At 41.5% G+C, this 25,517-nt stretch overlaps 1 long non-coding RNA gene across 1 annotated transcript in view; it reads left to right on the top strand.

Moving 5' to 3' along the window:
- Positions 1–25,517, top strand: part of LOC131138573 (uncharacterized) — a 67,486-nt gene that overhangs the window by 39,336 nt on the left and 2,633 nt on the right. Inside the window, exon 2 of the long non-coding RNA XR_009132106.1 lies at positions 23,304–23,473. This is a non-coding gene — a long non-coding RNA (uncharacterized LOC131138573). The remainder of the gene's footprint in view (positions 1–23,303; positions 23,474–25,517) is intronic.

Here is a 25,517-nt window from a genome sequence, read left to right as displayed (position 1 = left end):
CCTTTTGGGTTCGTACGAGGAACGTGAAGATGTGTTCAGGTGTGTCGTCAGGATGAGAGATTCGAAAGGTGGGATGGTGGGAAATCATAAAAATCTGACTTTTACCATACAATTCATTGACATTGTGCATTAATTATGCATTCAAATTTCTAATGACCGTCATTTTGTTGAAGTTATCTGTGTATTTGTACACTGCATTTTTTCTATGTGTGAAAATACTTCATATTACAGGCAACCCGTCGTTGTTGTAGTTGAAATGTCATGTACGTACAAGTTTTGGTCGTCACGGTTAAGTGTCAATACAAGATCTGTTGACGCGCCACCAAACAGTACAATGGAAACACAGTGACGACTGCATGCACTTCCTGTTCTTGGTATTTGTATTTGGGAGGATTTCTAGGAATGTGAAGCAACTGGTTTTTTTTTTACTCCTTTTTTTTTTTTTAGATATTGAGCAATTTATTGCATACAAGCGTTCAAGTGAAGTAGGCTGTCCGTCAACTGATCAAAAGTTGAAGACTATAGTTGAATATATACCAATCTTTGCCTAAAACATAGAAAGGACTCAATCGTGAGTAGTTGTGCTATTTTTGGTCGTCACCTCAATAATGGGCATGCTAGATGCTAGTGTTTCCAGGACGCTAATAGGAATGTTGGAAGTTTTTGGACACTTTTGTCCAAAAGTGGACGTTATTTCTCTGGAAAACGTCAGGCGGAGTTGTCCTGTTTGAAAAATTAGCACACATTAGCACACAGATGAAGGCCTTGAGTCATGAACGATGACCCCTTAAACATCTCCACATAGCCAACAACCGTTTGACACCCCTGCACAACACAAAACCCCATTGAAAAGCAGCCCAGATCATGATGTTCCAGGAAAAAAACATCTCCTTGTTTGTTTTCCACCATAGAATAAAACTTTCCTCATATTTTTGTCTTGTGCAAATTTCAAACCAGAAATTTAGTTAGTTAGTTAGCAAGAAATGCTAAATGTTTTCAACTGTTTAAATTAAAAATTTTGATCAGGAGTGTAAATATAAGAAAATGTAGCATAGTGACCCCACTTTTTATGTCAATAGAACTTTTTGGATTTCAAAACTATATCGTGGGACTACCAAGGGTCTACGTGTGTGGTCACCCTGCGACAGTTGCCATCTTTCTTGGGCGTCAGCCTGCTGCCCCGGCGATGCGGGCCGGAACAGAACATGGGTCTTCAGAGAGTTCCATCAACTCAAAAGTGGACTCGGATTTTACAGCCATCTGTCACACCCAGGCCGGGACCGTGTAAAGGACTTGAAAAAGCGCGGCCACCAACATTTGACTTGTGCGATCAAGGTCACGACCCTCAAGTCATTTCCTTCCAGGCGGCCGTTCTGACAGCAGGTTAAGTTTATGTGATACTCCTGCATGTGCTGTTTGGAAGTGCTACATTTCTGGGGTTACCCGGCTAGCCTTTGATGCTAAGGTTTCTGTTGTGACCCCACTCCGTCCACTGTGGCCTTTAGTCCATCTGGACAGGACGCCTCACCCAGCGCACACACATCGTTGATCAGGAAATTATTTGTCTCCCATCACCTAATTCAAAAGACATCCGGGTACCAACTACGTATGTAGTACTGTATACGATACCTTGATATCGAAGATACCCTTTTCAAATATATCATATTTTGGTACTGTTTTTTGTAGCGTGAAACATCAGGCTTGCAGTTTCTTGTTCAACAAACAATGCATAAGATGATGCGTCTTTCTCAAACCACATGGTACTTTGGTTTGGTAAATACTACAATGTTACCATCCTCGTATATATATTGACTTCTGGAGGACTTTGTGGCCACTCACAAAGTAACTCTCCCCTGAGAGCTGCCCTGGAATTTGCTGAATCTTTGAACCCTGTGCACAGCCGGCTGGTTTCACAGGCCTGAGGAATCTTTCAGTGGCCCCTGGTGCCAGGAGGAGGGCATTAGGCGTTGGGCTGCAGTCCCCCGGTAGTCCCCCGGTCGAGGAACCCTTCTGGTGTTTTAAAATCCCATTGACTAACTTGACAGTATGTAACAGTCGATAAACATTTTGGAAGTACCGTATGTTTGTGTAGCACGGTGCTTCTCAAATAGTGGAACGGGGGCCCCGTGTTGGGGGCTTGGAGGCAGTGAGGTCTTTCAATAATACAAACCGGCTAACTTGTATGAATTTGTCGTTTCAGTCCGTACAGTACAGATTGTTTCCCGTACCATATTTGCATTGATAGTACTAAGCAACGCAGTTTTCTGATCAACCAATTCGAGGGTGGAAATCGGAAGTTTGATTAGCCAAAAACAGCTCCATTGCTAATAGCGTGAATGGAACTTGGGGCAGCACTCCTGATTCTGAAGGCCCTGCGCGAATTACATTGACATAGCAACGCACTGAAGCCAAAATCTTACTGGACAAAAAAACATCCACATCCAGACCCGAAAGCAAGGCAGCCAAGAATCACACGACTAAATAAAGACAATAGACTAGTGGGAATAAAATACCACCATTTCCTGGAACAAATACTACAATTGAAGTTTTAAATGTCGGTCTTTGCTTCTGGTTCGATGCTCTATCCAAATATTAACGTTTCAGCTGTCCGTCATTTGTCCAAGTCTCACTATGACTTTATTCTGTAGTATTACTGCAATCTTCTTGACTTTGGAGATCATTCATTACCAATTAATTACCTGAAGATGACTAATCCCGTTAATGAAAGGACATGTCAGTATTATTTGTATGTGTTTGCATATACACCTTTTGAGTGATAAGTTGCTGTGTGATGAGTTTTTGGGTCTTTTGTATCTATTTCTATGATGAAATGTGTTATTAAAAAACTGCGTGTTCACCTTTTCCGATCTTGCCGAATTGTGCCGAACTTGAGTACTAGCACCTAGTTTGAGTACAAATTTATAGCAGAACATCGTTAGCGTGTGCATTCTTTCCGCTTGATGCTGATGATTGCTCCAGTTGTTGAAGGAATGATAATGTCCGTAGCATCTGTATGTGATGAAATGATTCCAGTGAAAAGGTTTAATACTAATGATTATATTAAGAAGTGCAGTTATTACCCCATAATGGTATATTTTGATCCATAAAAGGCGGTTTCCGGGTATGCATTTTTTGTTTTAAATACATCAATATGCGATATCTTTGAGTAATTTTTGTGTGTTTGGAGGGACTGGCATCAGCGGTCGAAGGCATCAGGGCTTTGAATGTCAAGCCCGTCTGACTTGGTCAGAAGTTCAGTCATTCCGCATTCTTGACCAAAGTATAAAGCAGTCCTAATCCCCTTTACCAGGTAGCTCCAGTTGGCAGCGGAGCCCCCGGAATTCCTACAGCATACCAATTTGGGGAAGTTGCTAGGGTTTGGATGGACAATTTGGACAACAATGGAGAACTCTCGTTGAAAGAAAAATAGGGTTTAAGTTCTGTGAGAAAGTCCTGCCACCGCAGAGATAGGTACCACGTGGAATGTGACATATTTTGAGTGCTTTTGATTCGTAAGCATCGGTCGCTTTTTTGGGGGGGGGGGGGGAGTGTTCGGGACGATTCCAGCCCACGGAGAAGTATGGTCCAGAGCTGGGAAAAATGGAGGACAAAGACAGAAACAAAAACATTGAATGGAAGTAAGGGATGTTTGTTTTTGATGTCACAACAGCCAGACCGTGGTGCGAGTGTCCAGCCAGGGAAGACTATAAGAACAGCAGGCTCTACAGAAGCTTACCTGGCCATCAAACTGAGCCGCTGACCTGCCAGCCTCGCCTCCAACGGTCCGATGTCAGGGATCAGCATCAGGCGAACAAGAGCGACTTGAGCGACACAGAAGGCAGCGTCTCGATCCTTTATCCGGCGTCATAATGCTGCCAAAGTCTCGGGCCTCCGCAGAGGTGGAGCGGTATTACTGACCTGTCCTGCTGCTCCTCTCAGGCCCGGTGGATTAGCGGTGAAAAGGCCCCTAGAGAAAAACCCGTGGGTGAAATACACTGGTCTGTCTTTGTCTGGTCTGTCTGCTGGGCCGGGGAGCACTGACTTTAGCCCTCTGTCAACCGGGCCCGGTGAAACCCCTCAACAAAAGCCATTCATCTGTTGTACTGTACATGCCAAATGGCGGCCATTTCCTCTTCACGAGATGTTTTGTAAGCCGCATCTGTCCGTCTGTCTCCCTGCAATTACGAGTCTGTTCGCAGAAGAATGGTTTGTGTGCAGCTGGGGGGTTTTTCTGCGTTTGCCGGGAAGATCTGATTAACGTTCTGTCTGCTCGTTAATGGCCGATGACCCTGCGTGTTTTTTTAGCCGTTTAGCCACTGATGCTCGTGATTAGCTTTTTGCTTGTACAAACGCTGCACTATGTGACGTTACGTATGCCCTGTAATGGGCCCCTTGTCCAAGTCCTCCGACTGTATCTGCTCCGCCAGATATTGGACTCTCAAAACTCAACACAACTCAACACAAATGCACATAAAGTTGCACAATTTCAGCATATTTTGGTTTTGCCGCTCCATCACTCGTCCACCATTGGTCCACGACCAACTATTTTCACACTTAAATGAAGGTTGAGAATGATGTTAAAAAGCATGATTCATTCAGTCGACTTCCCTTCAACAAGACTATCATGTTTTACTTTATTTTAGTTTTATTTAGTTTCATTAGACCATTTGACTCGCGGGCCGCTTTGAGTTAACAAAATTGTCTCGGGGGGGCAGAATATATATTTAATACGCACTATTTTACGCTTATAATTCTGACAGTCCGCATTGAATTATTAGTCTAATTTTATCTGTAAAAGTGTCATACTATCAGTTGTATGTTCTCATGTCACTTTTTTCAGGAGCTTTAAACGACATCAGACCACAGCAAATTACGAAATTGAATTTTACAGTTTTTTTTCTGAATCGTACCGCCGACTTGACTTATGTTGCCAGCTGTTGTATGTTAAAATTTGAAACATTTAGAAGCAGTTGATGTTTGCTAAATAATCACTAATAAATACAATATATCACTATATTGACAGTTACTATGGTACCCATTATGCCATGGTATGGTCATATCACCTCGTACTTCGGTACGTGACAAACAAAAAAACAAAACAAAAAAAACCTTAAACCATATTAGGAAAGCAGGAAGTGATCAAATTATTATGTCATTGTTGGGTCACATACATTATTAAAAAAAAACAAAAAAAAAAACTTAAACTGTATTATGGAAAGCAGGAAGTGAACAAATGTAACAGTTACTGATTGTAAAAGTACCAGATGGAGGGGTAGGATTTAATAAGCTTTGCTTCTTCCTACTCCTTTTGGACATGTGGAACTGGGAACTGATTATGTGATGCATTCAATTGTAATCTGATGCATGTTTAAATGAAATTAAACCATTACCATTACTATAGAAAGCAACTGGCGGGCCGGATTCAAACGCTTAGTGGGCCGCATGTGGCCCCCGGGCCGTAGTTTGCCCACCCCTGCATTAGACAGTGGATGATGTGTTTTTTTTTACAGTTGACAGTAAAAGTTAATGTTGATGTTAATACAGGTACTACTCAAAAAATTTGATTATTAAGTAAAACTTGTGGCTGCACGGCGCCCAAGTGGCTAGCGTGCAGACCCGAGTTCAATCCCACTCTCGGCCATCTCTGTGTGGAGTTTGCATATTATCCCCCATTCCATTAACATGCTAGGTTAATTAGCTCAAACTCCAATACTCCAATTTGTCCATAGGTATGAATGTGAGTGTGAATGGTTGTTTGACTATATGTGCCCTGGGATTGGCTGGCCACCAGTGCAGGGTGGACCCCGCCTCTTGCACGAAGACAGCTGGGATAGGCTCCAGCAACCCCCGCGACTCTTGTGAGGATTTTAGAAAATAAATGAATGAAAGTAAAACTCGTTTTATTTTGGCAATTCAACATAAACGATGAAACCAACTAATGGTATTGAGCCATTATATGCAAATTGACTTATCTCAAGAAGTTCCTTGTTGTAACTTTAAGATTAGGATTTGTATCTTATTAACCACAAATCCACAAACTCGGAAAATTAGAATAGCTTCAGTTTTGTGATAGCAAAGAGATAGCAAAAGAATCTGACAGTCAAGTGGAAGCAAGAAGGAGGAGATGACCGCCGACTGGAGATGGTGGTTCAAAAGTTGGGGAGAACTTCATAAGGAGTGGACCGATGTTGGACATGGGCTTCAAATATTGAATCCCTGTCGTCAAACCTTGCCTTAATAGTAAGTAAAGTTAAGTTCCCCCAATCTGCGATGACTCGGGGGTCCAAACCAGTACCATACCAGGTGTTGGTCCTACGTGCTTCATTACGTCAAACATAACCACAACCATCTACCAGGACCTGGAGCGGACATGCCTTCCCTTCAACTTTCCCCTTGGTTGGGATTAGCTGGTAACTCATGATGACTACATTTGTTTGTAGTTTGTTTGTTGACCTTGGGAAAGGACATTGGATATTCACAAACGGTCTGTAGATCCCAATATTGAGTCCACTATCAAAGTGTGAATCTGGCGCTATTTTCCCACATTCCCACCCAAACTGCCCAGAGGTTGATTGCCCATTCCCAACAAGCTCACCGTTTCAGTGGCTGGAAATCCCCCGGTGCACAAAGAGGCCAGATATGATAGCACAGCACTGCAGGCCAGGGAGGGAGCTTGGAACCGTATTGATACGGCGAGTACTTTTGTCTGGGAAAGTCCTTAAGGGAGTGCTAGCGATTGTTTAGGTAATTGTATGGCGCTGCTAGTATTTGTTACGGGTTTTGAGTTTTTCTATAGCATCTTTACAGGCGGTTATTGCTTATTGTTTTGTTCTTGTAAGGCATTTTGATTGGGAAGCGACTCCAAACGAATCAGTATACGGCGGTACCCTGAACACGATGCATTCACTGGTCGACCGCATAACCTTTGACAATAAGTATCTTATAGTTAAACAACCTTAGTATTGGCACGGTGGTCTAGGGGTTAGCGCGCAGACCTCACAGCTAGGAGACCAGGGTTCAATCCCACCCTCGGGCATCTCTGTGTGGAGTTTGCATGTTCTGCGTGGGTTTTCTCCAGGTACTCCGGTTTCCTCCCACATTCCAAAAACATGCTCCAAATTGTCCATAGGTATGAATGTGAGTGTGAATGGTTGTTTGTCTATATGTGCCCTGTGATTGGCTGGCGACCAGTCCAGGGTGTACCCCGCCTTACGCCCGAAGACAGCTGGGATAGGCTCCAGCGGTAGAAAATGAATGAATGAATGAACCTTAGTATTGCACATCTTCAGTCTGTAAACTTCTGCATCACCATCCCATTGACTGCGGCTGCTCAGTGTCAAATTAGTACAACCTCATAGGTGTGCAAACGGGTAGGCAGCGTATCAATACCCCAACTAAACAGTAGTTGATACTTGAGGGGAATAAAAGAAAGATATTATTGCCTGGCGGAAGTATATTTTCCCATGAGTTCCCAGAGTCTCAATAGACGATGCGTGGACACGTGCTGTGGCATCCCGGTGGTCCTCCAGGGATGCCCATTGAGGATCAGTCTTTGCTTGTCGGAATCTGGAACTGACCATTTTTTTAAAATAACATTTATGAAAAAAACTTAGTGATTTAGTCATTGAGACGCTTGATTAGGGTTTTGCATGTGGAAGGGGTGTCCAAACTTTTTCCACCAAGGCCCACATAATGAAACAGTGGAGAACTAGTAAAAGGGTTTTATTAAAATGAATAGTATTATTGAAAAGGCTGTGTGTTATTTCTTAAGTGTCACTATTCTAGTATTCTACTATTCTTATGGCGTTAAACTTCTTTTCAAAAACTGAAAAAATTTGGAAAAATGCAGAGTAATATAAAGAGAAATTATATTACTCTGCATTTTTCAAATTTTTTTAAGTTCAACTTCTTCTTTTCAAAATCTTTAAAAAAATGGAAAAATGCAGAGTAATATAATTTCTCTTTATATAAAAAAAATTAAAACTTAAAAAAAATTGAAAAAATGCTGAGTAATATAATTTCTCTTTATATAAAAAAAATTAAAACTTGAAAAATTTGCAAAAATGCAGAGTAATATAATTTTTCTTTATATTACTCCGCATTTTTCCAATTTTTTTAAGTTTTTGAAAAGAAAAAGTTGAACTCAAAAAATTTGGAAAAATGCAGAGTAATATAATTTTTCTTTATATAAAAAAATTTAAACTCAAAAAATTTGGAAAAATGCAGAGTAATATAATTTTTCTTTACATTACTCCGCATTTTTCCAATTTTTCCAAGTTTTTGAAAAGAAGAAGTTGAACTTAAAAAAATTGCAAAAATGCAGAGTAATATCATTTCTCTTTATATTACTCTGCATTTTTCCAATTTTTTAAATCTTTTGAAAAGAAGAAGTTGAACTTAAAAAATTTGCAAAAATGCAGAGTAATATCATTTCTCTTTATATTACTCTGCATTTTTCCAATTTTTTCAAGTTTTTGAAAAGAAGAAGTTGAACTTCAAAAATTTGGAAAAATGCAGAGTAATATAATTTCTCTTTATATAAAAAAAATTAAAACTTGAAAAATTTGGAAAAATGCAGAGTAATATAATTTTCTTTATATTACTCCGCATTTTTCCAATTTTTCTAAGTTTTTGAAAAGAAGAAGTTGAGCTTAAAAAATTTGCAAAAATGCAGAGTAATATCATTTCTCTTTATATTACTCTGCATTTTTCCAAATTTTTTAAGTTTTTGAAAAGAAGAAGTTGAACGCCATACCGTGGTCAAGTTTCATGTTGGCTATTTGTCTCTGTAGCTAGCGGTAGTTACCCCTCACTGTGCCTGGACTGCTGGGTTTGGGTTTGTTTAAAAAGTCATATATTCTAAATAATACCATAAATTGATATATAACCATGTGAAATTATTAGTTCTCATTTTTCACACCATTTTTTCCCAATTTTATCTTTAATTGAATGAACTTTTATTGGATTAGGGATTTGACTCACGGAGGTTTAGTACAAAAACCAACAATATTATCGGTCATGCTGGTAAAAAAAAACTTAATTCAGCAATACTTTGGTTGTTGTACTTTTCACCCTAACGTGATAAATAATAATAATCATAATAATTTACTAGCGCCAAGCTAAGAGGGGCTTAGCTAGTTCATATAGTTTGTCTGACTCAAGAGCGTCATCTTACAAAGAACACTAAACTCATCACACAGCAACTTATCACTCAAAAGGTGCATATACAAACACGTACCAATACGAGTTTAAAATGACCCCCCTTCCCGACTATTTGATCAATTTTTTGTTTTATGAAAAGTACTCCAGAAGATCATATGACTTGTTAAGCAGTAGAAACCTAAACCTAAATCCAGGTTTGATGACTTATCCTGTGATCGTCCTACAATCAACGATATTCCCTCCCAGAATAACGTGTAGCTGCTGCTAGTGTAAACATATATAAACAAAGAAGCCGGCATTGAAACTTTTTGTAATGTTGTCATTTGTTATGCACTTTGTGTACAAGATTGGACAACAGCATTGCTATGGCAACCGAGCATGTAGCTTGTTTTGTTAGTAGTGTATTGTACTTCCTGTAAGGCAATTCATGTAATATTGAAAACATATTTTTGCTGCTTTCATTATGAGCAATATTTGTCTTTGTTCGCATAGTTTTATGGTGAGATGGGCGAGCAGACCAAACGTTCTTTGTCTGGAGACTCTGTGTACTAAGCCTGCTCGTTCTCCTCGAGTCGATCATCCAAAGGGTCCTCTGCGCCCCCGCTGCGCCCCCCTCCCTTTTTTTTAGTCAGCTCATGGCAGTCGCTGTCTGCAACATGTGCAAAGGAAGGAACTGTGTGTGTGTGTGTGTGTTGCGGGGGGGATACGGGTTATGTAACATCGCCTTCCCTAACAGGAGCTCCATTCTCTTAATGATGTCCTCTGGCAGAGGTGCATCTGCATCAGGGCATCAAACATCTATTTTAAGTATCAGGGCGAGATGATGTCAGGTGTTGATGCTGACAATGGCTTTTATTGTTGCCAGTAATGATGGCCATGCTAAAAATAGCATTTTTTGGCACATGACAGGAAGGAAATGTTGATGTGGGACTTTTGGTGTCTTTAAAGGTTAATTGGGTGCACGACTCCATCATGCAGGCGTGGAATCGGTTTATGGTCCAGCAAGACCTACCATGAGATCATAGTTATAATATTTCATATTATTATGAATTTGTCATTGAATAAGTTTGGGGTGTCCAAAGTGTGGCACGAGGACCATTTGCGGCCCACAACTGTTTTTTTTTTTATTGTACACATTCTAAATATACAATTTAACAACAAAACAAAAATAAGACTAAAATGTAAATGTTAAGAGAAAAAGTTGTAATATAAATTTTAAAAATACTGTGATTTTAGGAGCATAAAGTTGAAATATTAAAGTAATAAAATTTTATTTTTTAATTCATAATATAAAACAAAAAAAAAAATTTTAATTTTTTTTAAAACTTTGGTTTGAAAAAAAAAGTTCTGATGTAATGAGAATAAAGTCAAAATATTATGGGAATGATTTGATAAAATGATTGAGTTGTGATAAAAATTATGAGAATAAAATTAGCAGGAAGGAAGTTGCACTCATTGGAGGAAAAAAACTGCAACATAAATAAAAAAAAGAAATTTATTTAACACGAAAAAGTTTATATTTTACCAGAAAAAAATTCTAATATTCTGAGGAAATCAAATGTAGTTTTAGCAGCAGAACGTTGACATATTGAAGAAAAAATACCTTTATTTTATTGCAAGTAGTAATACTATGAGAAACAAGCAAAACACAAAACAAAAGTTCAACGGCACATCTGCACGGCAGAGTGAGTACTCGTGTACTTCTCCAAAATAATACTTGGTAATATCGGAATGATGTACCCCGCCTCTTTCCCAAAGTCGTGACCCCGAACAGGATAAGCAGCAGAAACTGAATGAATGAATGCTTGGTCATCTCAAGTAAAAACAACACCAGTTCATGCGTCTAAACCACATTAACGTAATGTTCTAGTATACCTAGAACCGGAATAGATTAGATTAGATACCGTAAGAGGAGGGAAATACTTTTCAGACTTTTTTCAGACCGCATATCTGAGTAATTGTGATGACGGTTAAGTTTGGGTATGTTTGAAATCCAAATTGTCACATATAGCTGGAATAATCGACATATCCAGTAGTTGATTATCTATAATCGAAGACTGTTATGTGTAGTACAATGAACGGAGGCAAAATTTTAACAAAAACTTAAGTCGATAAACGAATTATACAACAGGGACTTTGGAAAAGCCAAGTTTTAAATCAGTACGACAAATATGACCAGCCTATAAGGCAGGGGTGGGCAAACTACGGCCCGGGGGCCACATGCGGCCCACCAAGCGTTTGAATCCGGCCCGCCAGTTGCTTTTTAAGTATTTCAACTTTTAACATACAAACTGGCAACATGACTTGCAAGACAGATGTCTTATTTAGTAAAAAAAAATATATAAAATAATTAAATTAAATTAAATGACATAGTTTGATGTGGTCTGATATTTAAAATATGTCATTTTACAGATAAAATTAGACAAATAATTCAAGGAAAATTATAAGCATGAAATAGTGTGTGTGTGTTAAATATATGTTCTGGCCCCCCCGACAAATTTTGTTAACTCAATGCTGCCCACCAGTCAAAATATTTGCCCACCCCTGAACTACGGTGTGGGTCGAGGGTCAAACAGGACGTGCAGACGTTCATCACACTTCCAAAAAAATTAAAGGAAATTCCCACTGACAGCCCTAATTATTGAATTATATAAGAATTATGTAAAAGTACCTTTACCCAAACTAATTGCTCTAGCACAGGGGTGGGCAAACTACAGCCCGGGGGCCAAATACGGCCCACCAAGTGTTTGAATCCGGTCCGCCAGTTGCTTTTTAAGTATTTCAACTTTTAACATACAAACTGGCAACATGACTTGCAAGTCGGATTTCTTATTTAGTAAAAATAAATAAATTAAATTAAATGACATAGTTTGATGTGGTCTGATATTTAAAATGCTCCTGAAAAAATGAGAACATACACCTAATAGTACAACACTTTTACAGATAAAATTAGACAAATAATAAAATTAGACAAATAAAATTATAAGCATAAAATAGCGTGTGTGTGAATGTGTATGTGTTAAATATATGTTCTGGCCCCCCGAACAATTTTGTTAACTCAATGCGGCCCACCAGTCAAAATATTTGCCCACCCCTGCTATAAGGGGTCATCAGGTACCCGGTAGCACCACCAAGATGTACTTCCATAAGATGTGACTGGAATCAGACAAGATACTCGGTATTTCAAACTCCATGTTTTCCCCCTCAAAGTATTCCCCGTGGAGTCTAACGCACTTTCCCAGCTTCCTCTGCCTCCTGGAAGGATTCTTCCCGGGATCCTCTTTAGGGCCGTCGTTACGCCTATCTTCAAAACGTCCGTCTCCAAAACGGTTCCCCCCGGATGACTCCCTTGAGCTTGGGAAAGAGGAAAAGGAATCACATTTGCCTCCGGCACAGCCATGTTTTCCCGACCAGGAATGTCGGATGCTTCGGGTACTACTGTGAACGCCGCAGGGACTCGCACTGAACGATGCCCCTCACATTTGGTACTTGGGCCTTCAGTGGGCTTCACCAGATACTGTAAGAGTCAAAAGAACAAAATAATGAAGAATTGGGCTGCACGGTGGAGGAGTGGTTAGCCCGCAGACCTCGCAGCTAGGAGACCCGAGTTCAATTCCACCCTCGACCATCTCTGTGTGTGGAGTTTGCATGTTCTCCGAGTACTTCGGTTTCCTCCAAAAACATGCTAGGTTAATTAGCATCTCTAAATTGTCCTTAAGTATGAATGTGAGTGTGAATGGTTGTTTGTCTATATGTGCACTGGGATTGAAAATGAATGAATTCTGAGGAATGAGGAATTCTGGTGATGGTTAGGCCAGCAGAGAAGGCCCTGACTGCACACCCTGGGTTGTTGTATGTTGTATGTTGTATGATACACGGAATCTATTGCACTGTGAAAAGTTAGCTTAGCGCTTCTTGGAGCCTTACACTCTGTTGTCGTCAAACAAAGTCAGCTCATTAGCATTAAAGCTACAGACACGAAACACCATGTTGTCACTGAGGATCACCTTTAAACTGAAGGCTAGATTAGGACCCAAGATTATTGAAATATTCTATAATATGGAGTATTTAAGGGCGGCACGGTGGTCTAGGGGTTAGCGCGCAGACCTCACAGCTAGGAGACCAGGGTTCAATTCCACCCTCGGGCATCTCTGTGTGGAGTTTGCATGTTCTCCCCGTGCATGCGTGGGTTTTCTCCGGGTACTCCGGTTTCCTCCCACATTCCAAAAACATGCTAGGTTAATTAGCCACTCCAAATTGTCCATAGGTATGAATGTGAGTGTGAATGGTTGTTTGTCTATATGTGATTGGCTGGCGACCAGTCCAGGGTGTACCCTGCCTTACGCCCGAAGACAGCTGGGATAGGCTCCAGCACCCCCCGCGACCCTCGTGAGGAAAAGCGGTAGAAAATGAATGAATGAATGAATGGAGTATTTAACCAACAAACATGACCATAAATGGCGGTCATCGGAGATCCTCTTATCGGGAATAGATTCCTAATGAAAACGATGTCCCAGTGAGGAGGCGGTCCAGACGGAGCGAGATCAGAGCGAGTAGGATCTGTTCTGCTGCGAGGGAGGATGGGATCCTTGGGAAAATTTGCAGCTCGCGCCGCCGCCGCCGCCGCCGCGCTCCCTGGATCTTAGCTCGGGACAAATACCACACGGAGCTGAGAGGAAGCCTGCTGGAGTGTGCAGGGCCACAAGCACACAAGAATGTTAGTCTTCACATGGAAAATGTTCACAGCTGTTAGTTAGCCTCGCTTTACTCTGCGCTTATGTATGTGTGTGTGTGTCAAAAACACTTTTTAATGTTATGGCCGGAGTTTATTTTGGGTTTGATGCCAGTCTTTCAAGTACATATCATATATAGCTATAACTTTAACAAACAAAAAAACATTTATGTTGCCATGTTGCGGCAAAAAATATTGTTGAATGTTTGGCATCACTTTAGACAAAGTTATTGTCTGTCCGACACACAAAAATGTAAACAAGAGTTTAATTTGGACTAGCGTTATGTGAATCGGATCACCGCAATATTGAAAGTAGTTGTTCTCTGGAACAATAAAAAGTGTAAATAACTACCGAATTTAGAGTTCTGGGCAAGGCCACTCAACACTAATTTAACTAACTAAGTGTCCTTTTATACGATGTATTAGCTATAATACATCATAGTATATATAATACAAGTATTAGCTATTAGCATGTATTAGCTATAAGGTCCAACACTATTGGTTCCGGGATTTTGGGATCCTCACAAGGGTCGCTGGGGGTTGCTGGAGCCTATCCCAGCTGTCTTGGGGCGAGAGGCGGGGTCCACCCTGGACTGGTCACCAGACTTTTTTGAACAATATAAAAATATAAAGTCAAAATATTATGGGAATGAAGTCATAATTATGAGAAGAAAATTAGACCAAATTAAGACCAGCTGTCTTCAACCCGGACTGGTGGGAGCCAATCACAGGGCATATATAGACAAACAACCATTCACACTCACATTCATACCTATGGACAATTTGGAGTGGCTAATTAACCTAGCATGTTTTTGGAATGTGGGAGGAAACCGGAATACCCGGAGAAAACCCACGCATACACGGGGCCGAGAGTTTTTATTTTTATAATTTTTATTTTTATTTTTTATTTATTTTTATTTTTTTATTTTTATTTTTTATTTTTATTTTTATTTTTATTTTTATTTTTATTTTTATTTTTATTTTTATTTTTATTTTTATTTTTATTTTTATTTTTATTTTTATTTTTATTTTTATTTTTATTTTTATTTTTATTTTTATTTTTATTTTTTTTTTTATTTTTATTTTTCATTCATTTTCTACCGCTTTTTCCTCATGAGGGGCGCTGGGGGTGCTGGAGCCTATCCCAGCTGTCTTGGGGCGAGAGGCGGGGTCCACCCTGGACTGGTTACCAGACTTTTTTGAACATTTGGTTCAAAATATAAAGTCAAAATATTATGGGAATGAAGTCATAATTATGAGAAGAAAATTAGACCAAATTAAGACCAGCTGTTTTCAACCCGGACTGGTGGGAGCCAATCACAGGGCATATATAGACAAACAACCATTCACACTCACATTCATACCTATGGACAATTTGGAGTGGCTAATTAACCTAGCATGTTTTTGGAATGTGGGAGGAAACCGGAATACCCGGAGAAAACCCACGCATACACGGGGAGAACATGCAAACTCCACACAGAGATGGCCGAAAGTGGGATTGAACTCGGGTCTCTTAGTTGTGAGGTCTGCGCGCTAACCACTAGACCACCATGCAGCCCTTTATTTATTGATTTAATTTTTATTTTTATTTTTTTTATTAATTGATTTATTAATTGATTTATTAATTTTAATTTTAATTTTAATTTTAATTTTAATTTTAATTTTAATTTTAATTTTAATTTTAATTTTAATTTTAATTTTAATTTTTTTGTATATTTAATTTTTTTTTTTACTCAATCCATTCCATAGTTTGATTCCACATAATTCAGGATTTGCCTAATTTTGTTGTTCCATTCATGACTCGAACTCGGGTCTCCTAGCTGCGAGGCCTGAGCGCTATCCACTCCTCCACCGTGCAGCCCATATGATATTTTATTATTTCTAACAGTCACACAATGTTAAAGATTACTAAAGCCGTAAGACGCCAGTACGACCATCTTGTAATTTTTGGGTACATGCAGTTTTAAAGAGTTTTGTGATTTCCGATCGTCCATAAATGTGACACGAGTCCTGTGTGTTTAAATGTAAGGTTCCACGTTTCCCAGCGTGATTTCTCTGCCCCTAAAGGCAGCGTAACACACAACAGGAGATAGAATGTAGGGAACACCACCCACTAAGCCACCCACAAACGTATCCAGACGCTTATACCAGGATTTTCTTTTTTTCTTCTCAAACCACTTCCCTGCCTTCCCTTTTGCTCCCAGTGACGACACTCGGCTGGAATTCAATCCCGCTCCACGCTGCTCTTCGACTTAGAGAGAGAGAATGTCTCGGAATTGAACGACTTCTACGCATTGTCTTGTTTTTCCAGCTCCATTGTTCTTGGCGTTTAGCGATGAAGACGCTGCTGTACACGAACTCGTGCGTTCAAGTCCAGGAGGTCATGTGACGTTCTATACAGTGTGGTTTTCGATGCCGTCGTATGCATATGGAGTCGCCGGACTCGAACATTGTTCTGCTAATCACACCGCATGCGTCGGCGTGGATTCAGTAGCCGTGTGAGAGACATGGGGGGGCACGCCGCCGGGTCTTGTGGAGGCCTGTAAAGGGACCTGCCCCCCCCCCCCCCCTTCTCCCCAAAGCCCAGTGGCTGGAGATTGATGGGGGAGGTGTTGCCTCTGCTCAGTCATCCATCACACATTTATTTGTGTTTTAGAGGAAAGGAAAATGGAAGAAAAGACAGGATCAAGAAAAAAGACTTCCAAAAATATCAGAGTTTGGGGTGGGGGGGGCGGCGTGGAGGGTTGAAGAGTTGAGTAAGGGGAGGCCCCTTGTCTGCCCCCCACGCCTGGAAAATAAGTCTTACCCTTGTGACCCCCTGCCATTCTCCGGACCCGGCGCTGATAACAAAGGCAGATAAAACCAAATGGGGGGCAGATTTAGTGAAGATTAGCCAGCAGGTTTGGGATTTCCTCTCAGGCTTCCGTCAAGTGTTTTATATCTGTGGACTGCTAGATGCCAGAAGCAGATCGGAGGACAGGATGGTTGGTGGTCTTTGTAGACCCTCCAGGGACCGGACGGGACCAGACGGGACAGAACGGGACGGTCGGACCAAATAAGTTTCCAACAATCCCTGTAGGGCCGCTCCTCAAAACCTCCCACGGGGTCCCCCCACGGTCCATAAACTGAGATGAGACTACACCTAACGAGCGATTTCGCTAATTAGCAACGACCAGCCAAAGTATCAGTCTGCGTCGCCTGAGGCATTTACGTTTGTGGGTTATGGTTTTACAGGCTCCGATTAGGAGCCTGAGACTTGGGAATGGGGAAGGGGCGGCAGATTGTTTTGCCAATCAAATTCCACTAGCCACGTTTACATGAGGAGTTTTTCTCTTTCCGAATGGAATCTTTCCGAAAACAACGGTATACATGGAAAGGAATATTCCAATCTCCTGCTGTAATCCAACAGAATAGTCAACGGGGCATGCCCAGTAAAACGTAAACATCAACATCACGTGATACCGACTTCCCCGAGTTTTTCTTCCACTTATCGGAATAACTCCGTATTGCCAGTTTTTCCTTCGTCCGGTCTTGAAATGAGTTTGGATCCAAACCAAACTTTGCTTAGCCTCCATTTTTTAAAGTGAATAACGTTTTATATAGATATATAATTTCTTTTAAAATCAAAACTGAGTTGTGGACTCCTTATTGAGCAGTTTCACACAACAACCAGCCCAGATCTTTCGAGATCTTCCAGAATCTGCACCTATTCCAACTGTATTTCTTTGGATTTCGTGCTTTCCGCTGTGGTTGGTCACATTCCCAAGTGCTTCAGAAGACTACCAAAACTCTGATAGACCCACTGATAGTGGTGGAAAATTTTGCTCCCTTTATGCACACTCTATAATGCTACACAGACAAGCATTAGTTGTTGCATTAGTCACACAAACTAAACTAAAACTACTCTAAAGGCCTGTTGCGTAGAGAAATTAACTTAACGTGTGTAGCGTATGCAAATAATACAAACTGAGTGATAAATAAAGACTTGGGTATTATGTATTATTATTATCTTCTGCAGAACTTTCGGGGAAAGTGCTTGGTTTATCCTTGAGTCTAGAGGAGAATGTTGTACGTTTCCTCTGAGAATTCTTCCCAACTGCATACCTCCCGGTGGAACCCCTAGAGATCCCATTTGAATCACAAATGTCTTTCGTTTCTCAATCGTTCACAGGTTTTGGTCAGTTTAGGAATTTTGCGACCCATTAAAAGCCCAGTGACAATGACTTTCACCCCCGGGGACCACCGCAGGGGTCTGCCCCCCTACTGACCTCTCTATTGCTGCCCGCTCCTACCTCCAACGGTTTTCCTCCCGAGATCTGATTGGTTCAAGCGTGCGCCCCAAAAACCCTGCGAGGTCAACGTCTCTTTTTCTCTGCGTCCGTCTTGTCCTACTTTTTGGGGGCTGAAGTCGGCGCTTATCAAAGACAAGCCACTTTTCTGTCATGTGGCCAAATCATCTTGACACCCATTTAGCATGCTCATCAGAGATAAGTTATGAATATTCAAGATGATGCTGGGGTCAGCAAGCAGAAGAAAAGAAGAGATGAGAGTGACATGTAACAAGTGGGTGTCACAGTCCGTGGACTTAGATAGTTGAATCTGATTCCTTGGATTTTTTCCATAGTCGACAAATGATGGAATTAGGGCTGTCAAAGTTAACGCGTCAATAACGAGTTCTGGCTGAATAGAAATGGTTTGCGTTCGTGGCTTTTGTTCATATTGCATGCACGTACGCATTGCTAAAGTGCTATTATTAGCCAGCAACAAACATGTAAGCATGAAGAAAGTTATCACCCCCCCCCCACATGCAGTACATAACCAAAGTAGACAGCACCTTCAGTTCATTCCGAAATTATAGTTTTGATGGCAGGAAACAATGAAAAACATGAATGAACATTCATTCATTCATTTTCTACCAACAGCTGGAGCCTATCCCAGCTGTCTTCGGGCACCTGGACTGGTGGCCAGCCAATCCCAGGGCACATATAGTCAAACAACCATTCACACTCACATTCATACCTATGGACAATTTGGAGTCTAATTAACCTAGCATGTTTTTGGAATGTTGGAGGAAACCGGAGTACCCGGAAAAAACCCACACTTACACAGGGAGAACATGCAAATTCCACACAGAGATAGCCGAGAGTGGAATTGAACTCGGGTGTGCTAACCACTCGACCACCGTGCAGACACGAATGAACATGTAATGTCATTTTCACATTTATTGAATTCAATAATGTTTCCTACTATTGCATTTTTGTGCCATTGGTGGGATATTTTTTTGCAGCCATACTCAATAAAAAGAACACATCTTGGAGTCACGCAGTTTATTAATTTTTGTCAATAATTTTCATTGAAAAGCAAATCTGGGCGTATGAAAACCAAGGTTTCACCACTTGAAACTGGTCTTTCATTGGTTGAGCACATTCGTCATCGTGACCCTTAAGGATACGACATTAAACACGCCTATTAATGCTAACCTAGCATGTTGTTGTACCTCAGCAGTATTATGCCAGTATTACAGTAAACCTCGGATATATCGGAAATTCGCTCACAACGGACAGATAAAAAAGAAGCGATTTTTCTGTAATGCATTTCCAATAAAAATTCATTGCATATATCGGATTTTTTTATAACGGATTTCGCCTATTTCGGACAAAATCTCCAGTCCCGTTCCAATGCATTTCCATGAAATTTCCCTGGCATATATCGGATGGCCGCATCGTGGCGCTCCGATTCGCCGAATCGTGACAGGCTATCGCTATACGACGTCATTTGCAGCGTTTGCAGCGTTGCCTGCGCGTCCAGGTACATTGGAAACATAGTCAAGGAAGTGCCTTTTTATAACGGATAAAATCCCATTTACGCATATACCGGATATAAATCCCATATATGCGTAAAACGGACATTTTCCGGTATACGCATATAACGGATTTCGCTTATATCGGACAAAACCAGTGGGAACAATTGAATCCGATATATCCGAGGTTTACTGTATTTGCCAATTCAATTTTGCAGGTCTGCAATCAAGGAAATCCCGAAATCTGGCAGCGCCATCTTATTCAGCTCGTCCTGCCCTTGATCCTCTTCTTTCGCAGACTAGTGTGCTTTTCAACGTGTTGGATGTCGTTGAGAGCAAGCGAGCTGAGCCAGGAAGGAGCTAGTTGGTGTGAATGAGCCCGACTATTTCATTGACATGGATGTCAAGAACATCTAGGATCTCATCCAAGCTCAGACAAAATGGTCATTTTGACTTGGAGAATGCGGCACCCTTCCGAGCTTTGATGTTTTGGCGCTGTCGATGGCCGCCTGCAAGAAGGCTTATTAAGGAGTCTGCAAATTCATGAACAGAAACACGGCAGAACCTAGGATCATCGTCACCTTTTATACGTAGCGTAGATGACTTTATTCAGAGAAGTACATAACAAATAAGCAACACCAACTCTAATTTTAGTCCAAAAAAATTCCCAAAAAATGTCTTTTTCTTGGAAATCCCGCCATGAAGTCCGAAGTCCTGAAGTCGCCGCTTCACTGTTGATACTGACACTGGTGATTGACGGCTACTATTTATTTAGTGCGGCTGCCAGGTGACGACCTGTCTTTGTCTTGAACTACACACTCTCAGATATTTCTCAGTTGTGCAGCGTTTTTATGTCCTTGTTAGACCCAATTTGTGCTACTCTTTGAATGGAGTAGTTGACAGCATGGTAAGAGATTTTAGTTTTAGTTACAATTTTTTTAGATGGCTTTTCTAATCATCTATTAGCCTTATGAAATGATGAACTTGTTGTTGATAGTAGGCCTCTATGCAAAAATGTTGATAGTTCTTTGAAAACCATCGGATTGATTTTTATTTGTTTATGAAAATGGGAAAAAAAATTGTGAAATAGAAATTTTTTTTTGAAATGCATGAAAATGTGTTTTTCTTTGGAAAACAAAGACATTTTCAAGTGATCCCAAACTTTTGAGCGGTAGTGTATTTTGTATATATACATCAGGGTTCCCCAACCCTGACCTTACAGAACTGAACAACCGGTCCATCATTCATATAGCCCAGGGGTCGGCAACCTTTACTATCAAAAGAGCCATTTTACCCCCTCGCTCACTTAAGAAAAATAGAATGGAGCCGCGAAACATAATTTAACAGCAGAATATAGGGGCTGCATAGTGGTCGAGTGATTAGCGCGCAGACCTCACAGCTAGGAGACCCGAGTTCAATCCCACCCTCGGCTATCTCTGTGTGGAGTTTGCATGTTCTCCCCGTGCAAGAAATGTGTAGCAACATGCTCACATCCAGAGCAAATTGCGAGTCTCCCAAGATTTTGATTGACTGCCAGATTTGGAGGGAATTTTGGGGTATCAAAGTAGTTCAGAGGAGAAAAAGCGGAGTTGATCAAGTACTCTTGCTAGTATACGGTCTCACAGAAAGTCCCATTTTTTTCAAAAGTAATTACAAAGATGCATATTTTCCTCATTTGGGTGTTAAAACAAATATTTGAGCATTGCAAAGGGAGCCACAACAAAGAGGCTGAAGAGCCACATGCGGCTCTGGAGCCGTAGGTTGCTGACCCCTGATATAGCCAATAACATAGCACAAGACATCCACCCACTGAACCAATACCGCATCTCCATAGCTTCAGTGCGAAGATACAGAACAATTCCAGTTCCACTGATTAAAAATTAAATTTATTAAAATAAAAACACTCCACGCTATTATAGATAACTCACATCCGAACTGTACCACATGGGTGAAAAACATTATGTCACCTGAAGCGTAAATCCGCCTTCGGGGGCTCCCCAAACGATCAATTGATCAACCTTCAATCAAGGACAAGGACAATTTAAACTCAAATTAAGTCCAAATCCTCTAATCAATTTGTCCCCCCGGTATAGATTTTAGGATTCCATGTGTTAAACCATCAGAAAAGCGATCAAAAGATCTTTCCCTGAACATACGCGGAACCGTGTGACCAGTCGGACTTTTTATGGCTGAACATGGAAGACGCCACAAGATCCATGGAGTCATTCCCATTGGCTTGGGTTCTACTTTTAAAAAATGTAACGCATGTCGCATACTTGGCAGAGACGTTGCCTTTGAACATCCCGATGCGATTCCCTCTTCCTGCTTCTCACCAAAGATGAATATAGGTCAGGAGTGGATTATCCACTCCTTGCCGCAATCCCAAAACCTCTAAACAGACTAATTAAAATGTACTTGGAAAATATGTCAGATGTACTCGGATGGTAGTCGTGTACGGTGCGCAGATGTGAAGCGTATTTTTAACTCCTGAATGTTCATCACTTCCACTTTAGTTGTCAAGAGTTTGGGCTTGCTCGTGGTGTGAGCCAAAGTGGACTAAGTGGACTGTATTTGTACTTTGAAAGCAGAATTATGGCAGTTTAGCCAAAAATCACGATGCGGATCAGTATTCCGTAATCAGGAAAAATCCGTAAGAAACAAAAAAAGTTGAAAATCTGGATGTATGATATACAGTAGTCCGTCGCTACATCACAGTTCGAACGTCTCACCGTCATTAATAAATTAATAATTAGTAATAATAAATGATCGCTGTTTACTGGTTGGCTGCACGGTAGTTGAGTGGTTAGCACGGAAACCTCACAGCTAGGAGACCCGAGTTCAATCGACCCTGTGTGGAGTTTGCATGTTCTCCCCGTGCATACGTGGGTTTTCTACGGGTACTCTGGGTACTTCCTCCCACATTCCAAAAAAAACATGCTAGGTTAATTAGCATCTCCAAATTGTCCATAGGTATGAATGTGAGTGGGAATGGTTGTTTTTTGTCTGGGATTGGCTGGCGACCAGTCCGGGGTGTACCCCGCCTCTAGCTTGAAGACAGCTGGGATAGGCTCCACCCCCCCCCCCCCTTGCCCCCTGTGACCCTCATGAGGATAAGCAGTAGAAAATGAATGAATGTTTACTGGTTGAATACGGTCAAAGTTAGTCAAAAAATGAAAATATAAGAACATTTTATGAATTATTGGCCCAAATTAAGACACAACTTAACTTATGAGTGTTTGAAATAAACTTCAATGATTATTACCATGACTGAAACCAAAAAAAAAGTCTGCTGTGAACTGTTGGGGTTGGTAGCCATTGAACTTCTTGGAGACAGAAATGGTGTTACCCGGCCAGACAGATGCTAGCCATCCTGTCAGCTTGTTAGCAAGGGCAGTGAGGTAGATAATAATTGTCAACTGTGTCGTTGCCAGGGCCAGGGTGGGCTCGGCCGGGTGGGTTTGGCACAGGAGAATCCTCATTCACCGGATGTCAAATGTGTGGGGAAGACAGAACCTTCAGTGACTGTAGCCTTAAACCACCTTAAACCACCTTAGACCACTGTAGAACTGTAGAACCTGCTATGACTGTCTTTGTTTTGTCTTATTACAGATTGCGAGACAGAAGTCCGAACACTCCACCCTCACAGTGAATCATGCCGTGGAACAAGCCGGCACCAGAAAGTGCTGTATTTGCACAAACCATCCAACTTGCAACACAAAAGACGTTATGTGGATGTGGACCAGCAATGAAGCGATGTCGAATCTGAGCAGATGTAAAATGTAAGTCAATGAAATCACGATTGTACGCCCGGGAGGGTTTCCATTTCCCTCCATCTCATTAGATTCTGCTTTGCCCCCGGTGGTTCATATCGAAGGCTCCGCCACGTCTGTCATTGGCTTGTGTCAGTCATCTGTAGACGTGGCCATCTGTCTAGTATCCATGATTTATTATTTGGACTCATTTGGTCAAAGTCTGTCGGGTGACTTCGGCAGAATACGAGTCTTTGTCTGCAGCTGGTCGGATCACAGATAGTCGGTTTAAGAACTGACTGTTTTGTTCGTCCTATTCCAGATTTAAAGTCAATCCGTCCAACTGGTGGCGGGTTGACGGGGAAATGTAGCAATATGGCCCAGTTCCGGGTTCTGGGATTTTCTGCCTCTGTAAGTTTTGTTCATTTTTTGTGCACGTTTAGTACTCCAAACTGGCGGTCATAAAGCAACAGGAATATTCATAATAAACACAACAGTTCTTAGAATTAAGTCTTTTTAGGTTCTCAGGCCCTAAAAAGTAACACATTTAATCCAGAAGTGTTTGGAATATACAGTGCAACCTTGGTTAGCGTATGCCGCGATTAGCGTTAGCATGTTTTTCGATTAACTTTGCATATTTACAAGTACATTCCAAAGACATGTTAGATTCATCTGTTAGGTATGAATGTGAGTGTACGACCAGTAAAAGGAAGTTATCTTGAATAGGCTCCAACATCTCCATGCGACCATAGAAAATGTATGGATGGATGGAATAAATTGTAGAATTTAAACTGTAAATGTAGGTCAGTGGGCTGCACGGTGGACAAGTGGTTGGCGCTCAGGCCTCACAGCGAGGAGACCCCGAGTTCAATTCCACCCTCGGCCATCTCTGTGTGGAGTTTGCATGTTCTCCCCCGTGCATGCGTGGGTTTTTTTTTCCGGGTACTTCCAAAAACATGCTAGGTTAAATTAGCCACTCCAAATCGTCCATAGGTATGAATGTGAGTGTGAATGGTTGTTTGTCTATATGTGCCCTGTGATTGGCTGGCCACCAATCCAGATGCCCGAAGACAGCTGGGGTAGGCTCCAGCACCCCCCGCGACCCTCGTGAGGGAAAAGTGGTAGAACATGAATGAATGAATGTAGGTCAGTGGGCTGCACGGTGGTCAAGTGGTTAGCGCACAGACCTCACAGCTAGGAGACCCGAGTTCAATTCCACCCTCGGCCATCTCTGTGTGGAGTTTGCATGTTCTCCCCCGTGCATGCGTGGGTTTTTTTTTCCGGGTACTTCCAAAAACATGCTAGGTTAAATTAGCCACTCCAAATCGTCCATAGGTATGAATGTGAGTGTGAATGGTTGTTTGTCTATATGTGCCGTGTGATTGGCTGGCCACCAATCCAGATGCCCGAAGACAGCTGGGGTAGGCTCCAGCACCCCCCGCGACCCTCGTGAGGGAAAAGTGGTAGAAAATGAATGAATGAATGTAGGTCAGTGGGCTGCACGGTGGTCAAGTGGTTAGCGCTCAGGTCTCACAGCGAGGAGACCCGAGTTCAATTCCACCCTCGGCCATCTCTGTGTGGAGTTTGCATGTTCTCCCCCGTGCATGCGTGGGTTTTTTTTCCCGGGTACTTCCAAAAACATGCTAGGTTAAATTAGCCACTCCAAATCGTCCATAGGTATGAATGTGAGTGTGAATGGTTGTTTGTCTATATGTGCCCTGTGATTGGCTGGCCACCAATCCAGATGCCCGAAGACAGCTGGGGTAGGCTCCAGCACTCGTGCGACCCTTGTGAGGATAAGCGTTAGAAAATGAATGAATGTAGGTCTTCTGGTTGTAGTGAGGCCTGCAGAGAAGGCTTTGCTGGCCCTGACTGCACAATACTGCGTGAGTCCAACTGTGTGTATTTTCATGCTAATGAAAATAGCGGCTAATAAAATGTATCCAACCTGCCCCCGTCTGGATATTAAAAAGGTCTGGGCATCCACAGGAAGTGGTCCACCTATGGAAACTATGTCCAGTGAAGGCTGTCCTTTCATTGGTTGCCACCCTGGTTAGACGTAATGGTGGTTGGA

The sequence above is a fragment of the Doryrhamphus excisus genome, chromosome 11, assembly GCF_030265055.1.
Source record: "Doryrhamphus excisus isolate RoL2022-K1 chromosome 11, RoL_Dexc_1.0, whole genome shotgun sequence".
Lineage (NCBI taxonomy): Eukaryota > Metazoa > Chordata > Actinopteri > Syngnathiformes > Syngnathidae > Doryrhamphus > Doryrhamphus excisus.
This window is presented reverse-complemented; position numbering and strand designations above follow the sequence as displayed.